The 13,224-nt window shown below is 38.3% G+C and overlaps 2 long non-coding RNA genes across 2 annotated transcripts; both read left to right on the top strand.

Moving 5' to 3' along the window:
* Positions 1-4,636: 4,636 nt before the first annotated feature.
* LOC121841126 lies at positions 4,637-5,689 on the top strand. Its single transcript, XR_006080142.1, has 4 exons — positions 4,637-4,744; positions 4,892-5,039; positions 5,354-5,399; positions 5,597-5,689. It is a non-coding gene; the product is annotated as an uncharacterized LOC121841126 (long non-coding RNA).
* A 5,854-nt stretch (positions 5,690-11,543) lies between these two features.
* LOC121841133 lies at positions 11,544-13,224 on the top strand. The gene is made up of 4 exons (XR_006080147.1): positions 11,544-11,686; positions 11,831-11,978; positions 12,293-12,338; positions 12,535-13,224. It is a non-coding gene; the product is annotated as an uncharacterized LOC121841133 (long non-coding RNA).

The following is a 13,224-nucleotide window of genomic DNA, read 5'->3' as shown; positions in this document are numbered from 1 at the left end:
TTGAGCTTGGTGTCACAGAAAAATGTAAGAACTATCCAACAAATAAAACCTGTACAGGGATTTGCCTTACTGGTGTTCATACAGAGTAACTCTGGCAAGTGGCAATGGAGCATTTGAAACACATGAAGACCTTATTTACTCGTTTTTGCTTTTGTAATTAATTATTTAGACCATTCCTTTTGGTCAGGATAATTGCTGCACAATAAAGGAAAGCAATGGTCTGTAAGTCTGAAAGCACAATATGAAGAAAAATGTAATATAAAAAAGATTGATATTCAAAGAAATAGCAATGACAATATCTAATTAAAAACTTATTTTAGGGGTCAAGGGGTACAAGCTAGCAGGATAAATGGTAAAATAAGACAAATAGCCCACAATGGTGTCCCTCTCTTTTAGCAAGCCAGTGTGAAGAGTCTGTAGCCCTATAAATACAATGCCAAATTCATGATATTAATAAACATTTACATTTGTATATTGTCTTTTAAATTCATAACATATAAATATGACTATCCAAATATAAATGTTTATTATTAACATCATGAATTTGCCATACAATTTATCAGTCTACCTGACTTGCTACATATGAAGCTATTGATTAGCTCTGTTATATTACTGAATATAATGTCAGATATTATTAGCTTTAATAAAAAAATACTCCAGTTTATTTATTGGTTGTATTGCTATATTGCAAATCAATGCAAAAGAACAGTGAGACCTCCCATGTGTATTAATACTCAGCTGGCCCCTCCCTGGATGTTGTGTTAAACACTCAACAAAGCTTTCTTAGTGTCCAACAAACATGCTCTACCCTTAAACTTGTTCTGAACACCTCCAAAACAAACGTCCTGTGGTTTGGTAAGAAGAATGCCCCTCTCCCCACAGGTGTGATTACTACCTCAAGAGTTTAGAGCTTGAGGTAGTCACCTCATAAAAGTACTTGGGAGTATGGCTAGACGATACACTGTCCTTCTCTCAGCACATATCAAAGCTGCAGGCTGAAAAGATTTGTCATGGGACCTCAGGTCCTCAAAAGGTTATACAGCTGCACCATTGAGAGCATCCTGACTGGTTGCATCACTGCCTGGTATGGCAACTGCTCAGCCTCTGACCGCAAGGCGTCACTGGGGCCAAGCTCCCATCACTGGGGCCAAGGTTCCTGCCATCCAGGACCTCTATACCAGGCAGTGTCAGAGGAAGGCCCTAAAAATTGTTAGACTCCAGCCACTCTAGTCAGACTGTTCTCTCTGCTACCGCACAGCAAGCGGTACCGGAGCGCCAAGTCTAGGTCCAAGAGGCTTCTGAACAGCTTCTACCCCCAAGCCATAAGACTAAGAACACCTCATCAAATGGCTAACCAGACTATTTGCATCCCCCCTCTTTTACACCTCTGGTACTCTGTTATCATCTATGCAAAGTCACTTTAATAACTCTACTCACATGTACATATTACCTCGACTAACTGGATATAGTCTCACTATTGTTATTTTACTGCTGCTCTTTAATTACTTGCAACTTTTATCTCTTATCTGTATATATTTTTTTTCTTCAGCTGCATTGTTGGTTAGGGGCTCGTAAGTAAGCATTTCACTGTAAGGTCTACACCTGTTGTATTCGGCTCATGTGACTAATAAAATAGGATTTGATAGTGATATTTAGGTTTGATACCGGTGCTCCGAGGCATGCTTCAGAAGCTGCTTAGCGATCACTTTGAAGCAGTGTGCCGACGCATGTATCTTTTATCAGAAGTATATCATCAGTTACATCCGACGCTTTGTTTGATCATGTTTTTTTCAAACCGTGTGCTGCAAAATGCAAAATTCGTGGTTCCGGTGCTTTCTTCAAATCCAAGCTGCTTTCAAACACCGCCTTCTACTGGACACTACTTATAAATATAGTTAGGATTTTGCACATGTAGTTTCACCTGACAAGTAGTTTAGCAGATAGAGTAGGGAACTATGGAGCATACAGTAATTGTATTTATTATGGATCCCCATTAGCTGCTGCCAAAGCAGCAGCAATTCTTCCTGGGGTCCAGCAAAATTAAGGCAGTTTATACCATTTTTAAAAACATTACAATACATTCACAGATTTCACAACAAACTGTGAACCCTCAGGTCCCTACTCCACCACTACCACATCTACAGTATGTTATCGTGTGTATGCATGTCTGTGCCAATGTTTGTGTTGCTTCACAGCTGTTCCATAAGGTGTTTTTTTAAAATCTAATTTTACTGCTTGCGTCAGTTACTTTATGTGGAATAGAGTTCCATGTAGTCATGGCTCTATGTAGTACTGTATGCCTCCCATAGTCTGTTCTGGACTTGGACTGTGAAGAGACTTCTTGTGGCATGTCTTGTGGGGTATGCATGGGTGTCTGAGCTGTGTGCCAGTAGTTTAGACAGCTCGGTGCATTCAACATACCTCAATACCTCTCATAAATAAAAGTAGTGATGGAGTCCATCTCTCCTCCACTTTCAGCCAGGAGAGATTGACATGGGTATTATTAATATTAGCTCACTGTGTACATCCAAGGGTCAGCCATGCTGCACTGTTCTGACCCAATTGCAATTTTCCTAAGTCCTTTTTTTTGTGGCAGCTGACCACACGACTGAACAGTAGTCAAGGTGCGACAAAACTAGGGCCTGTCGAACCTGCCTTGTTGATAGTGTTGTTAAGTACGCAGAGCATCGCTTTATTATAGACTGACTTCTCTCCATCTTAGCTACTGTTGTATCAATATGTTTTGACCATGACAGTTTAAATCTAGGGTTACTCCAAGCAGTTTAGTCATCTCAACTTGCTCAATTTCCACATTATTTATTACAAGATTTAGTTGAGGTTTAGTGAGTGTTTTGTTCCAAATACAATGCTTTTAGTTTTTAGAAATATTTAGGGCAAACTTATTCCTTGCCACACACTCTGAAACTAACTGAAGCTCTTTTGTTAATAAGTGTTGCAGTCATTTCAGTCGCTGTAGTAGCTGACGTGTTTAGTCTTCCGCATACATAGACACTCTGGCTTTACTCAAAGCCCATTGCATGTCATTAGTAAAAATGTAAAAAGCAAGGGGCCTAAACAGCTACCTGCATGTCATCCCTAAGTTTGCTTATCTTGCCAATGGAAAAAGTCATTAAAGTAGTTTGCAATATCAGTGGGCTTTGTGATGAATGAGCTCCATTCAATAAATGGAGCAGAGTTGGCTTTTTTCCCCAAAAATGTAATTTAAGGTGCCCCAAAGCTTTTTGATATCATTCTTTATATCATTTATATTTATTTCATAGTGTAGTTTCTTTTTTATCTAGTTTAGTCACATGATTTCTTAATTTGCAGTATGTTTGCCAGTCAGTTGGGCTGCCAGACTTAATTGCCATACCTTTTGCCTCATCCCTCTCAACCATACAATTTTTCAATTCCTCATCAATCCAAGGGGATTTAACAGTTTAGTCAATTTCTTAATGGGCGTGTGCTTATTAGTAACTGGAATAAGTAGTTTCATAAATGTGTCAAGTGCAGAGTCTTGTTGCTCCTCGTTACACACCACAGATCAGTAAATATTCTTTACATCAACATGAATCACTACAAAACTTCTTGTATGACCTCTTATACATTATATTAGGCCCAGCCTTTGGGACCTTGGTTTTCCTAGATATGACTATAATATTGTGATCACTACATCCTATGGATTTGGATACTGCTTTAAAGCAAATATCTGCAGCATTAGTGACGTGAGGGTATGAGGTCAAATGCCATTGAAGAGACACTATTTAGAAAATTATTTTGTGAAACCACACTTTCTACACTGTTCAAATTTGTTTTATTTAGTATAGTAAACATTTCTGTCTTAAGCATCCTAAATAATGCCATAGTTTCCGTTTTTGAGAAATGGTTAACTTGAAGGGCAAAAAGGAAGCCTGACGTCAGATGTGAACCTGGTATTCCAACTGATCATAGGCTACTAAATCCAATGATTTACCGTTGCGCCACTGAATTTTTATGAAAACAGTGAAGAAAACAATATTCTCTGATAATCACACTCAGATGCCACTAATGTGCATTTGTGAACAGATAATGACGCTCTGTTTAATGAACCATATTTCAGTGAAAGCACCGATGCCTTTCCCATCACTACTATTCACCATTCTCTTACAATTGAACAAGACCCGGCCTAAAAGTTAAAACGCACCCAAAACAAACTGCAAATGCATCCAAAAAGCAAAAGAGTTTATAGAGTTACAAGCTTGATACAGTTGTGTGAGAAATTATATGGATCCAAAAATGATACCTTCAGATTACTGTGATTTTGTCCAAATACTTGTGATTTCTTAAAATGGGGGAACTAGATACATAAAGTGCTTTTATTTCAAATATTGACAAAACAGATACCCTCAAATATATGGTGTTATTTTATACCATGGCTTCAGTCATTTGATTATCCAAAATACTGGAGTATAGAGCCAAAATAAGATGAGCTTCACTGTCCAAATGCATATGGTGAGGACTGTACACACTTGTCTCAGAAGTCTCTGTTTTTTTTTTTTTCTTCAAGTTGTCTAATTTTGAACATTTTATTTTAATGTTTGTTCTTCATTTGAGTTTTTCTCTTTAAAGGCCCATCTATGATATCACTATGATGAATTGTAACATGTTTTCCTTGTCTTTTCCACAGCCTGAGAGAATAGACCCAAGTGCCTCCAGACAAGGCTATGATGTCCGGTCAGACGTATGGAGTTTGGGGATAACACTGGTGGGTCCTCAACCCTCTTGTCCACGTTGTCTTTAACATTCAACGAGCTATTTGAAGATACACTGAATGTTAAATCCACAAGACAAGATTATTCTTTGTTTTTGTAATATTGTAACTGTAGACTCACCATGTGGGTTTTTTTTACAGTACGAGCTGGCGACTGGGCGGTTTCCCTACCCAAAGTGGAACAGTGTGTTTGACCAGTTGACACAGGTGGTGAAGGGAGAACCTCCACAGCTTACCAACTCAGAAGACAGGCAGTTCTCCCCAAATTCATCAACTTTGTCAATCTGTGGTAAAGGACAAAGATTGAACTTCTACTGGCACTGCTTCAATGTTATTCTCACGATGATATAGTATAAGTTGAAGTATATTGAATCACTGCAGAGCAATATTGTCAATGTAAACTACTGCATACTTTCACAGTATTCACCCACAAATAATAAAAGATGTGAAATTCATAAGGTAATCTTCTGAATGAGACATCATCTGGATTTCATTTCCCCCTGGTGGACAAAACATGTAATGTCTGTTTTTAGGTCTCAGAGACCCATGATGTGGTTTATTGCACAGCAGAATTTTAATTATTTATTCCCTTTGCCCCTTTAGCCTAACAAAGGATGAGTCAAAAAGGCCAAAGTACAAAGAGCTTCTGGTAAGTATGTACGTCCCGTGTGGCTGTTGGTAGAGCATGGCACTTACAGTTCAAGGTTTGATTCCCACAGTACGAGGGGGTGTATGAAAATGTATGCATACGGGCGTCTGCTAAATGAATGAATGAAATTGTATTACATGCAGAGATACTTATTGCCCGTACATATTATAACATGTTTCTGTGTCTCTTCAATACAGAAACATGCTTTCATTCTGATGTATGAGGAGCGCTCAGTGGATGTTGCCAGTTACATCTGCAGAATCCTGGATCAGATGCCTACTTCTCCCAGCTCCCCATGTACGTCGACTGACTGTAGAACAAGTAATAACGGAAGCCTGGAACAACAACAACAATGACCTAAAGAGTTGCTTCATCCCATACTGCAGTGTTAAACTAAGACAGGAAATGTACAAACTAAAACACCACGTGTACTAAGACTGGTGATCAGTCACGTCTGTATGCTATCAACATTCTCACACTTTTCTCTATCCTACACACACACTTACATGTAAGTACAACTAGTAACTGAATGAATATACCATGGTCTTGGTTCACCTCGATGTGAGACCTCATCTCTAATGTGGATACAGTACAGTGATTTAAAATCTGGAAATGTATTTATAGTGTTTAATCACTTGTGGAATATATGATTTGGAGATACTGGAATCATGCTCTTTGACTCTTCCCACCTCTTCCATGTATGTTACTTTAAGAATTGTGGTTGGTATCTTAAATGAAACCTTGCTTCTTATGGTGTAAAGCAATTTAAAACGTAACAGCATTGATGGACAGGATCATGTGGCCTCCATCCAATGTTGTGAGGGTGCTGCCGTCACTGTGCAATGGACTTTGTGCTGATATATAAATAAAGAGAGAAATAATTGTGCTTTGAGAGACATTTAGTTACTCTGCATCTATTTGAGCTCAGGTTAATCCATTGATGTAAGCAGGCAAGCAACCACACAAACAAACACACTCACTGGCTCTCTCAGCCATGGCATATGCAACACTCTCTTTAAAAGCTAAGCTGTATGTATGTATGGTGCTGTTGATCTGTAGTTATACATAATGCCATCTTGTATCTCTGTATATAGCCACACATTTATCTGTAATGAAATTGCCTACTGTTCTGGATGTTGCAACCATTCTACTGGACCTGACCGGCCCCTTATTGTTTCTTAAATGCATGGTACCTGAACCGTTTTCAGACTGTGATTGATTGACTCCTACAATATTCACAATGTACACAGAATCTAGAGGTTTAGTACACAGTGTAGTTCACATCTTTTTAGATTACCAGATATAATTGAAACTTCGTTGACTGCTGGTAAAATACTGGTACAGTAGTAAACTATTAAATTGGCTGGATATCATTGCATACAACATGCATTTCAATGTAGAACATTCAAATTAGAATATCTTGCTGGGCAGAATGTGTAAAATATTTAATGACCTGAGAATATTAAAATGAGCTTATGAAATATAAGGATGATGTATCAATTTATTTTATCTTTCATCTGACACAAAAAAATGAGTGTACATTTTGAGCTTGGTGTCACAGAAAAATGTAAGAACTATCCAACAAATAAAACCTGTACAGGGATTTGCCTTACTGGTGTTCATACAGAGTAACTCTGGCAAGTGGCAATGGAGCATTTGAAACACATGAAGACCTTATTTACTCGTTTTTGCTTTTGTAATTAATTATTTAGACCATTCCTTTTGGTCAGGATAATTGCTGCACAATAAAGGAAAGCAATGGTCTGTAAGTCTGAAAGCACAATATGAAGAAAAATGTAATATAAAAAAGATTGATATTCAAAGAAATAGCAATGACAATATCTAATTAAAAACTTATTTTAGGGGTCAAGGGGTACAAGCTAGCAGGATAAATGGTAAAATAAGACAAATAGCCCACAATGGTGTCCCTCTCTTTTAGCAAGCCAGTGTGAAGAGTCTGTAGCCCTATAAATACAATGCCAAATTCATGATATTAATAAACATTTACATTTGTATATTGTCTTTTAAATTCATAACATATAAATATGACTATCCAAATATAAATGTTTATTATTAACATCATGAATTTGCCATACAATTTATCAGTCTACCTGACTTGCTACATATGAAGCTATTGATTAGCTCTGTTATATTACTGAATATAATGTCAGATATTATTAGCTTTAATAAAAAAATACTCCAGTTTATTTATTGGTTGTATTGCTATATTGCAAATCAATGCAAAAGAACAGTGAGACCTCCCATGTGTATTAATACTCAGCTGGCCCCTCCCTGGATGTTGTGTTAAACACTCAACAAAGCTTTCTTAGTGTCCAACAAACATGCTCTACCCTTAAACTTGTTCTGAACACCTCCAAAACAAACGTCCTGTGGTTTGGTAAGAAGAATGCCCCTCTCCCCACAGGTGTGATTACTACCTCAAGAGTTTAGAGCTTGAGGTAGTCACCTCATAAAAGTACTTGGGAGTATGGCTAGACGATACACTGTCCTTTACTCAGCACATATCAAAGCTGCAGGCTGAAAAGATTTGTCATGGGACCTCAGGTCCTCAAAAGGTTATACAGCTGCACCATTGAGAGCATCCTGACTGGTTGCATCACTGCCTGGTATGGCAACTGCTCAGCCTCTGACCGCAAGGCGTCACTGGGGCCAAGCTCCCATCACTGGGGCCAAGGTTCCTGCCATCCAGGACCTCTATACCAGGCAGTGTCAGAGGAAGGCCCTAAAAATTGTTAGACTCCAGCCACTCTAGTCAGACTGTTCTCTCTGCTACCGCACAGCAAGCGGTACCGGAGCGCCAAGTCTAGGTCCAAGAGGCTTCTGAACAGCTTCTACCCCAAGCCATAAGACTAAGAACACCTCAAAATGGCTAACCAGACTATTTGCATCCCCCTCTTTTACACCTCTGTACTCTGTTATCATCTATGCAAAGTCACTTTAATAACTCTACTCACATGTACATATTACCTCGACTAACTGGATATAGTCTCACTATTGTTATTTTACTGCTGCTCTTTAATTACTTGCTACTTTTATCTCTTATCTGTATATATTTTTTCTTCAGCTGCATTGTTGGTTAGGGGCTCGTAAGTAAGCATTTCACTGTAAGGTCTACACCTGTTGTATTCGGCTCATGTGACTAATAAAATAGGATTTGATAGTGATATTTAGGTTTGATACCGGTGCTCCGAGGCATGCTTCAGAAGCTGCTTAGCGATCACTTTGAAGCAGTGTGCCGACGCATGTATCTTTTATCAGAAGTATATCATCAGTTACATCCGACGCTTTGTTTGATCATGTTTTTCAAACCGTGTGCTGCAAAATGCAAAATTCGTGGTTCCGGTGCTTTCTTCAAATCCAAGCTGCTTTCAAACACCGCCTTCTACTGGACACTACTTATAAATATAGTTAGGATTTTGCACATGTAGTTTCACCTGACAAGTAGTTTAGCAGATAGAGTAGGGAACTATGGAGCATACAGTAATTGTATTTATTATGGATCCCCATTAGCTGCTGCCAAAGCAGCAGCAATTCTTCCTGGGGTCCAGCAAAATTAAGGCAGTTTATACCATTTTTAAAAACATTACAATACATTCACAGATTTCACAACAAACTGTGAACCCTCAGGTCCCTACTCCACCACTACCACATCTACAGTATGTTATCGTGTGTATGCATGTCTGTGCCAATGTTTGTGTTGCTTCACAGCTGTTCCATAAGGTGTTTTTTTTTTAAATCTAATTTTACTGCTTGCGTCAGTTACTTTATGTGGAATAGAGTTCCATGTAGTCATGGCTCTATGTAGTACTGTATGCCTCCCATAGTCTGTTCTGGACTTGGACTGTGAAGAGACTTCTTGTGGCATGTCTTGTGGGGTATGCATGGGTGTCTGAGCTGTGTGCCAGTAGTTTAGACAGCTCGGTGCATTCAACATACCTCAATACCTCTCATAAATAAAAGTAGTGATGGAGTCCATCTCTCCTCCACTATCAGCCAGGAGAGATTGACATGGGTATTATTAATATTAGCTCACTGTGTACATCCAAGGGTCAGCCATGCTGCACTGTTCTGACCCAATTGCAATTTTCCTAAGTCCTTTTTTTTTGTGGCAGCTGACCACACGACTGAACAGTAGTCAAGGTGCGACAAAACTAGGGCCTGTAGGACCTGCCTTGTTGATAGTGTTGTTAAGTACGCAGAGCATCGCTTTATTATAGACTGACTTCTCTCCATCTTAGCTACTGTTGTATCAATATGTTTTGACCATGACAGTTTAAAATCTAGGGTTACTCCAAGCAGTTTAGTCATCTCAACTTGCTCAATTTCCACATTATTTATTACAAGATTTAGTTGAGGTTTAGTGAGTGTTTTGTTCCAAATACAATGCTTTTAGTTTTTAGAAATATTTAGGGCAAACTTATTCCTTGCCACACACTCTGAAACTAACTGAAGCTCTTTTGTTAATAAGTGTTGCAGTCATTTCAGTCGCTGTAGTAGCTGACGTGTTTAGTCTTCCGCATACATAGACACTCTGGCTTTACTCAAAGCCCGTTGCATGTCATTAGTAAAAAATGTAAAAAGCAAGGGGCCTAAACAGCTACCTGCATGTCATCCCTAAGTTTGCTTATCTTGCCAATGGAAAAAGTCATTAAAGTAGTTTGCAATATCAGTGGGCTTTGTGATGAATGAGCTCCATTCAATAAATGGAGCAGAGTTGGCTTTTTTCCCCAAAAATGTAATTTAAGGTGCCCCAAAGCTTTTTGATATCATTCTTTATATCATTTATATTTATTTCATAGTGTAGTTTCTTTTTATCTAGTTTAGTCACATGATTTCTTAATTTGCAGTATGTTTGCCAGTCAGTTGGGCTGCCAGACTTAATTGCCATACCTTTTGCCTCATCCCTCTCAACCATACAATTTTTCAATTCCTCATCAATCCAAGGGGATTTAACAGTTTAGTCAATTTCTTAATGGGCGTGTGCTTATTAGTAACTGGAATAAGTAGTTTCATAAATGTGTCAAGTGCAGAGTCTTGTTGCTCCTCGTTACACACCACAGATCAGTAAATATTCTTTACATCAACATGAATCACTACAAAACTTCTTGTATGACCTCTTATACATTGTATTAGGCCCAGCCTTTGGGACCTTGGTTTTCCTAGATATGACTATAATATTGTGATCACTACATCCTATGGATTTGGATACTGCTTTAAAGCAAATATCTGCAGCATTAGTGACGTGAGGGTATGAGGTCAAATGCCATTGAAGAGACACTATTTAGAAAATTATTTTGTGAAACCACACTTTCTACACTGTTCAAATTTGTTTTATTTAGTATAGTAAACATTTCTGTCTTAAGCATCCTAAATAATGCCATAGATTCCGTTTTTGAGAAATGTTTAACTTGAAGGGCAAAAAAGGAAGCCTGACGTCAGATGTGAACCTGGTATTCCAACTGATCATAGGCTACTAAATCCAATGATTTACCGTTGCGCCACTGAATTTTTATGAAAACAGTGAAGAAAACAATATTCTCTGATAATCACACTCAGATGCCACTAATGTGCATTTGTGAACAGATAATGACGTTCTGTTTAATGAACCATATTTCAGTGAAAGCACCGATGCCTTTCCCATCACTACTATTCACCATTCTCTTACAATTGAACAAGACCCGGCCTAAAAGTTAAAAGCACCCAAAACAAACTGCAAATGCATCCAAAAGCAAAAGAGTTTATAGAGTTACAAGCTTGATACAGTTGTGTGAGAAATTATATGGAACCAAAAATGATACCTTCAGATTACTGTGATTTTGTCCAAATACTTGTGATTTCTTAAAATGGGGGAACTAGATACATAAAGTGCTTTTATTTCAAATATTGACAAAACAGATACCCTCAAATATATGGTGTTATTTTATACCATGGCTTCAGTCATTTGATTATCAAAATACTGGAGTATAGAGCCAAAATAAGATGAGCTTCACTGTCCAAATGCATATGGTGAGGACTGTACACACTTGTCTCAGAAGTCTCTGTTTTTATTATTTTTTTTTTTTCTTCAAGTTGTCTAATTTTGAACATTTTATTTTAATGTTTGTTCTTCATTTGAGTTTTCTCTTTAAAGGCCCATCTATGATATCACTATGATGAATTGTAACATGTTTTCCTTGTCTCTTCCACAGCCTGAGAGAATAGACCCAAGTGCCTCCAGACAAGGCTATGATGTCCGGTCAGACGTATGGAGTTTGGGGATAACACTGGTGGGTCCTCAACCCTCTTGTCACGTTGTCTTTAACATTCAACGAGCTATTTGAAGATACACTGAATGTTAAATCCACAAGACAAGATTATTCTTTGTTTTTGTAATATTGTAACTGTAGACTCACCATGTGGGTTTTTTACAGTACGAGCTGGCGACTGGGCGGTTTCCCTACCCAAAGTGGAACAGTGTGTTTGACCAGTTGACACAGGTGGTGAAGGAGAACCTCCACAGCTTACCAACTCAGAAGACAGGCAGTTCTCCCCCAAATTCATCAACTTTGTCAATCTGTGGTAAAGGACAAAGATTGAACTTCTACTGGCACTGCTTCAATGTTATTCTCACGATGATATAGTATAAGTTGAAGTATATTGAATCACTGCAGAGCAATATTGTCAATGTAAACTACTGCATACTTTCACAGTATTCACCCACAAATAATAAAAGATGTGAAATTCATAAGGTAATCTTCTGAATGAGACATCATCTGGATTTCATTTCCCCCTGGTGGACAAAACATGTAATGTCTGTTTTTAGGTCTCAGAGACCCATGATGTGGTTTATTGCACAGCAGCATTTTAATTATTTATTCCCTTTGCCCCTTTAGCCTAACAAAGGATGAGTCAAAAAGGCCAAAGTACAAAGAGCTTCTGGTAAGTATGTATGTCCCGTGTGGCTCAGTTGGTAGAGCATGGCACTTACAGTTCAAGGTTTGATTCCCACAGTACGGGGTGTATGAAAATGTATGCATACGGGCGTCTGCTAAATGAATGAATGTAATTGTATTACATGCAGAGATACTTATCGCCCGTACATATTATAACATGTTTCTGTGTCTCTTCAATACAGAAACATGCTTTCATTCTGATGTATGAGGAGCGCTCAGTGGATGTTGCCAGTTACGTCTGCAGAATCCTGGATCAGATGCCTACTTCTCCCAGCTCCCCCATGTACGTCGACTGACTGTAGAACAAGTAATAACGGAAGCCTGGAACAACAACAACAATGACCTAAAGAGTTGCTTCATCCCATACTGCAGTGTTAAACTAAGACAGGAAATGTACAAACTAAAACACCACGTGTACTAAGACTGGTGATCAGTCACGTCTGTATGCTATCAACATTCTCACACTTTTCTCTATCCTACACACACACTTACATGTAAGTACAACTAGTAACTGAATGAATATACCATGGTCTTGGTTCACCTCGATGTGAGACCTCATCTCTAATGTGGATACAGTACAGTGATTTAAAATCTGGAAATGTATTTATAGTGTTTAATCACTTGTGGAATATATGATTTGGAGATACTGGAATCATGCTCTTTGACTCTTCCCACCTCTTCCATGTATGTTACTTTAAGAATTGTGGTTGGTATCTTAAATGAAACCTTGCTTCTTATGGTGTAAAGCAATTTAAAACGTAACAGCATTGATGGACAGGATCATGTGGCCTCCATCCAATGTTGTGAGGGTGCTGCCGTCACTGTGCAATGGACTTTGTGCTGATATATAAATAAAGAGAGAAATAATTGTG

This window comes from Oncorhynchus tshawytscha, linkage group LG27, assembly GCF_018296145.1.
Source record: "Oncorhynchus tshawytscha isolate Ot180627B linkage group LG27, Otsh_v2.0, whole genome shotgun sequence".
Taxonomy (NCBI): domain Eukaryota; kingdom Metazoa; phylum Chordata; class Actinopteri; order Salmoniformes; family Salmonidae; genus Oncorhynchus; species Oncorhynchus tshawytscha.
The sequence above is the reverse complement of the archived record's forward strand: the minus strand, read 5'-3'. Positions and strand labels throughout refer to the sequence as shown.